The sequence below is a fragment of the Rhyacophila brunnea genome, unplaced genomic scaffold, assembly GCF_057557595.1.
Source record: "Rhyacophila brunnea isolate RB1 unplaced genomic scaffold, BYU_Rbru_1.0 scaffold_13, whole genome shotgun sequence".
Taxonomy (NCBI): domain Eukaryota; kingdom Metazoa; phylum Arthropoda; class Insecta; order Trichoptera; family Rhyacophilidae; genus Rhyacophila; species Rhyacophila brunnea.
Window position 1 is genome coordinate 42,298,260 of NW_028232785.1, and position 6,615 is coordinate 42,304,874.

Below are 6,615 nucleotides of genomic sequence, written 5' to 3' on the forward strand. Positions count from 1 at the left end.
AGTGACATCCAAATTGGGTGACCAGAATTTCCTTCGTTGAGAACAACTGCGGTGACCATATTAATTTTAATGCTTTGTAGATATCGATCTTTCGAATATAAAAAAAAATGTTTAAAATTTGTGTTATTAGTGAACCTGTTAATGAACGTACCTGGTCGACTGGGCTGTATTGTCGATCGGAGGGGCCGGGTTGAGGATTCTCATTATTGATTTGGCGTATTACATCGTCAACGAATTCTTGTTTGATTATGACACCCTCATTATCATTCTCCGACCTTAAATTGATCAGGCTGTCTTCACACTCCTGAAAATAACAACATGCTTAATAATATTATGTAACAATCAATCCATTCCTAGATAAGACCTCCCACAGCTGTATCCTCAGCTTTCAGTGGCCACCAATGTACGACTGCATTTGCAAAGTGAATGTATACTCACCGAGAGACATTCCAGCTACCTGCAGCACATTGCGTACTTTAATATCCTTTTTTGTAAACATATCGCACATTGAGATCTATAGGGTCGTAACTGCATATAACATGATCATAAATAATTTGAGTTTGAATGTAAAATAATTAACTACAATTTAATTAATTGCAGTAGACCGCAGAAAATTGTACCATGTTAGAATAATTTTGTGTACTTTATCATACTGTAGTTCCTAAATATATAAATATATATTTTTTAAATTATATTGTAGATTTTTGCAGTTGCGGCCAAATAGTTTGAGATTTGACGAACAAACTTCCATGTGCATGGGGCTTCAAAGTTTTAATAGAAAAAAAAACAAAATGCACCTTTTTCATATTAAATTTTATTAAAATTAGTGTTTTATATAAAAATTCTTTTAATATAGAAATAAAAAAAATAATAAAAATAATATAAAACAGAGAAATAAAATAAATTAAATAAAAATAGCTTAATCATCAGTAGGATTCGAAATATTATTTATTTAAATGTCGGACAATTAAAAAAATCGGTGTGTGTACTTATGTACGCAAGATAGAAGTTATACTTCTTTGGCGTAACAAAACAAAAACAAAACTTGTGATAACCTAGATTCTTCGACTAGCTCTTAATTATCTTGTTAAATTACACACGTAAGAAAACGGGCCGCTTATTGAAGCGTCGTTGGTTTATTTCTATAAATTTTAACTTGCATTACTAAATTATAATATAATTATTTATCGTTGTTTTTATTTTTAAAGTACCAACTGTCACTCTGACGTCGAATCCAATCGAGTGCGTTTTTCTCGTGTGAAAAAGTAAATTATGTGTTAATTTTTTAGTTATTTTGCAGTTGCGACCCTATAGATCTCAGTATACGATATGTATTTACCTTAGCATGTTAAACACACATAATTTTGAAAACACTTGTGAGAAAATATAGCCAATAGAAAAATCTTTTTCGAAAAAAGTTAAGAATCGAACCTGCGTCTATTGGGTATAGCGCCCTGTGCATTACCATTATCCTACGACTGCCATCTTGATTTCGACAAATTTTAAGCATTGGCCGTTTTAATGCCTGCTCATATGCGCTCTCCAAATTGAGTTACGGTAGGCAGTAGGCATTTGAACATTTTAGTACATACCTATATAATTATTTAAATGCAATGGAAATATGAACTGGCTTTGATATTTGTTTTTTATGAAATGAATTACACTGAATGATCTCTCACAGTATACAGTGGTAGGAAAAATTGACAATATTAATTAAGAAATTGATACTTATTCTTTGAATTGACTTTATTCTCAGACACATGATCTCATTACAAAAACACATTATGGATCATTTGAGTGTGGAAAGAAATTTAAGACAAGTCTGTAAGGTATTCAACCAATTTTATAAGTACATTTTTGAAATAATATTCTGTAAAGCACTGGTGGCGGCAGTAAAATTTTCTGGTGGCCGCACATAAGAACCACTGGTTTAGAGTGTCAGAGTGACGCAGATCAAAGGCGACTCAATTAATTATTATCGAAATTACAGTCAAAGATTTGTGAAAAGGTGTGCGGCCGTTTGTGGAACTAATTGCTCGAAATGCAACGCAGTCTCTGCTAACGTTAAGCCGGGTCTCACGTCAAAACTCGTCCGCCTAGAATGTGCCAAAGACGTCATCGTTATTCACAAAACACACGTTGACAAATGGATCTCCAAAAATTGGTAAAATGCGACTTGTTAATTTGAAAAAAAAAATATTGTTGCAATAAACAATGAGATTAAGTGCCCTCCACCAACCCCGCCCCGCACCACGCTCGGTCTTAATCGAGCGTATAACGGGACCCATCAATTGGTGATATGAAACATCTGAAATAAATTAGACTGGGAGTGTCTTGGGAGAAGATGCCCAAGACTTAGGTTGCTACGCTCATAGTGAGCTCTGACTGAGTTTACTTTAATGCAAAGTGCCAGGGAAAGAAAAGGTATATGGGAATTACGAAAAAGAAAATGAAGTGACGTTGGATATAAATAAAAAGAATGAAACGGGCAGCAAAATTTATGTGAAGAGATCTTCACGCCCATAGTAAGACGCCGCAATTTTTTTTTAAAGCACGATAATTGGCCTTTGTAGCAACCAGGTCGGACGGGCCGATGGGCCCAACAGCTGGTTGGACCGACTTGAAAATTTCCTCACGTTCGGAGCACATTCTAAGACATACGTAGAAGATGTGGTTGGCATCCTGTATTTCCCCTCCACATGGACATGTCAGGCGGCTTGCAAGTCCAAGCTCAAAGAGCTTGCCAGCGAACCCACCGTGTCCAGTCACAAATTGACTGGTGTGATGGTCCTTGGTTGATTCATCCCACCGTCGCTGCCAGGTCTTCCACGCCGCGTCAAGCGTCATGAGACGTATTGTCCGCTTCAACGACGTTACTTTTTCAGCAACAAGCCGAGGAGGCGGGGCTAGGTGAAAGTCACCAACAACGGCCTCCTCGCCTTTGAAGAGCATCGTTGATGCGCCGCTGACCTGTATGTGCAGATCTAGTGGGAGAATGCCGGCCAGGACCAGGAGCGCGGCCGTAGAAGTTGTTCGGTAGGTCTTGGTTATGGAAAGCAGCGCGCTGCGCTGTCCGCTTAAAAGAGTGCTTCTAAGGTTGACACTTTTCGGGATACGCAAGCACCACGCACTAGCAGCGTAGGCGGCGATCCCCATATAATAGACAAGTTGCATGGTTGGGCTGCGAGTCGAAGACGCCAGGACGCATAACAACACAAACGAATTGGTCATTCCTTTACCGACAATCGCCGCATCAAAATATCTACTTATACGATTCGAATGTTATGTGCGACTGTCGCTAGGTAGATGTGCGCGGTCTTCATATGCAACACCGGATTGACGTTCTTGGAAGGTTTGATTTATGGATTTGCGGCAGACGAGGCGAGTTCAGACATCTGAGCCGGCTTAATCCCCATGTTGTATTGTTTCGAGCTTGACTTCGGATAGCCGACGAACAAAATATGGTTGAATAAAAAAATGAACTCATGTCGAATACGTTTAGTATGCTATTATTGCTTAATAACCAGTACGGTCACAACCCCACAGCTTTGAGTCTATCTTTGTATTCTTATCAAATAATAATACATAAGCAAGCTTAATGAATGGCTGGAAATACATTTGATAAAGACTTGCTTTATCGTGCCATTGTTATTATCAAACTAAACGTATGGATTGCTATGCGTAATATTAATAATGTATGTTTTATAAAGAATCAAAATAGGTTCACAATTTAGTATTAACTCAAGTTTAAAGAAGGACGCATCGACAGCATTCAATCACTGAATCAAATCAAAGTGTTAACAAGTAAACCATAAACTAATGTAATATACTAGCTAGTACCGGCATGCGTTGCAATGCCACTCAAAGAAAGAAATTGTTTGTGTTTTAATTCTGTTTATTGGAGTGCTTTTGGACAGACAGGCTTTTGTTTTTCCGTCTAGTGCGTACACGAATTCCAACGCGTGAGCAGGCCACATACAGCTGTCCATGTGAGAAGCATGGATTTTAATTTGGTACAGGAACGCATACGAATAGAAGAAAAGAAGGTGGTTGTACTAATTCAGAAACCTTTCGGGTGTGCGTACAATAACTGACGAAAGTTTCGTCGCAATCGGATGAATGGTAGGAAGAACGCATACGGGACAGACAGACAAACAAACATTCATTTATATATATTTATAGGTATTACATTCTAATAAAGGCAGTTTAAATATAAAAGGTGTTTATATGAAGTTCCATAACATTACCTTCACAATACATAGGTAATAACAATTTCTTTTATTTTGTTAACTGTCAATTCATGGTGGAACTGCATTGTATTGTTGTTTAATTTATTAAAACGCATTTTTTGTAGTACATTCCACTATCCATCAATAAATTAGGACCCGTTTCGTCTGCCCCAAAAATGCGTTTTATTAAATTAAAAACAATAATATGTAATATCAACGTGAACATGGCGTTGTAATAAGGGTGGAATTTATATCTCTGTCAAATAGTATACGCCATTATGGTTTTATCTGCCCTGTGCTTCTGCTGATAGGCACAACGAACTGCCACAGGACCGCGCTCCTGTGAGAAGAAGAAAACTTAGGTGGGCTGATCTACCCCACTGTTACGCTCGGTCCTCTTCGGGTTTATTCAGGAGAATATAGAGAAACATAGTAAGGTCATCCTCTCACGTGGATACTCAAAAAAGACGTGACTGAAACACCAGTATCCAGCTAATATATTTCAATGGAGACTCGCTGACGGCAAGACAGGAACCTCTCAGTTTCAAAATCTCCGCAACTGAAACCGAGGAGACGCGCCATGCTAGTCTCCCAGTCTCTCCGTTTCCAGTCACCCATTAAACAGTAGTACCAATATCTGTAGATTCGATGAAAAATCATATAGTCTTACCAAAATTGGTACCACTGAACTGAAATACACAAGCAATAACAAGTCAAGAAGCCAAATTTAGAGATGGGCGAACCGATTTTTAATTAAAAACATGTGGCAGATGTTGAGAAAGACTCCTGCCTGTATACTTACATGGTGCCAGATTATTCCCTTAAAGATATTACGGAAAAAGCTTAGGATAAAGTAGGAAAGACAATGGGTTTGACAGTTTGAGGTTGTGAGATTATTGGGTTTCAGTAGATCGGCGTGCGAACCATGTCACTGGCCAGTTTATGAGCAACCAGTTTGTCGGATTTTAGTTTCTGCGTGAGAGGATGACCTCAGTCTAAGCTCAAGCAATTCAACCTTGCTCTGTGACGTAAATACTCGCAGATTGAAATTGTATGGAGCGAACTCGCAACGACCGTCGCCGACATTCGCCCATAGATCACAACACCAAAAAACTAAAAGCGTCTCTTAAATCAAAGTCTTATTACCTACTCAACAGATGATGGTTAATACGATGCACTGTGTTAATCAACAGCAGATTATTTTCTAAGGCTTCGGCCACATAGGTAGGTGCTATGCTTGTCTACTAAACTCACACTGCCACATTGCACGTTACGTGCTTAGGTAGGTACGAATTCATTTGACATTTGGGAGCGCTCAAGTCAACAACTGTATGTTACTCTAAAAACTAACCAGAGAGCTGCTTTTCACAGTGAATTTAAGTATAACTTGTTGGGTGCATAATGTCAATTCATCCACGTGTCATTATTTATAACCTAAAAATACACGACGTTTGTCATACTGAAGAAACATCCGCCATCTTGCAAAATCACTAGATTAGGTGACACAATGAAAATTACCAACACGTTTGTTCGCCGGGAGACTCACGAGGTGACTAATAATCAGATAGCGAGGCGCGAAGCGTGCAGTATGGTCATTGCGATAGTAGGTATAGTGTGCGTCCGCGGAGTAGTGTATGTCACCAAGCACGTAGCCACCAAGCAAGGCACCTGCCTATGTGGCCTTAGCCTATAACATTTACCCCGACCTAACCATAATCTAGTATAGTTAATATAGAGGGTATTTGTATTAAATTTGTTTGCCGTTGGCTTCCACTAAACAGACAAGAACCGTGATTACTTTTGCAATACTTATTTCGTAAAATATAATGAAAAATCTCTGTATAATTACATAGTGTTTGTTCCGTCAGATATTAAAACAATATTGTCTTCAATTTGTTGTTCACTTTGTAGATTAGTCGTGCTTAGTTACAGCGTATTTGAAACAGAATTTGAATACCCTCGCCTAAACAAATTAGAAATCTGTTTACCTCTTTTATGTGGATACTGTCGTGGTCCTTAATGTTTTCCTGTTTGACTGACACGTCAAATCGACCCTTGCTGTTGAAGTGATTTACGTCAATCGATAGGTATGCACCGTCGCTGACTACCTCCGCCGTTTCGTCATGTGATAATTCACCGGTTTCTTCTTCCATTTTATGCGGTATTTGATATTAAAAACTGTCAATAGCTTCACGACCTCAGGCTAACGTGTTTCACTGGCAAATATGCAATGGTTTCTACCATAGACATCAGGACTTCGATTTAAAAAAATAATTGTCTATGCTCTCTGGGGAAAATAAAAAGAGATTCGACGGCATCGTCATGGGGAAAATACAATATTCTTTTACTGTTACATTCATATTATTCTAAAACATTAGTTAGTTCT

The 6,615-nt window shown here is 38.3% G+C and overlaps 1 long non-coding RNA gene across 1 annotated transcript; it reads right to left on the reverse strand.

The window, feature by feature from the left end:
* Positions 1–1,322: 1,322 nt before the first annotated feature.
* Positions 1,323–6,413, reverse strand: LOC147077566 (uncharacterized). The gene is made up of 2 exons (XR_015069368.1): positions 6,218–6,413; positions 1,323–2,096 (listed from the first exon to the last, which is right to left on the reverse strand). It is a non-coding gene; the product is annotated as an uncharacterized LOC147077566 (long non-coding RNA).
* Between the last annotated feature and the right edge of the window lie 202 nt (positions 6,414–6,615).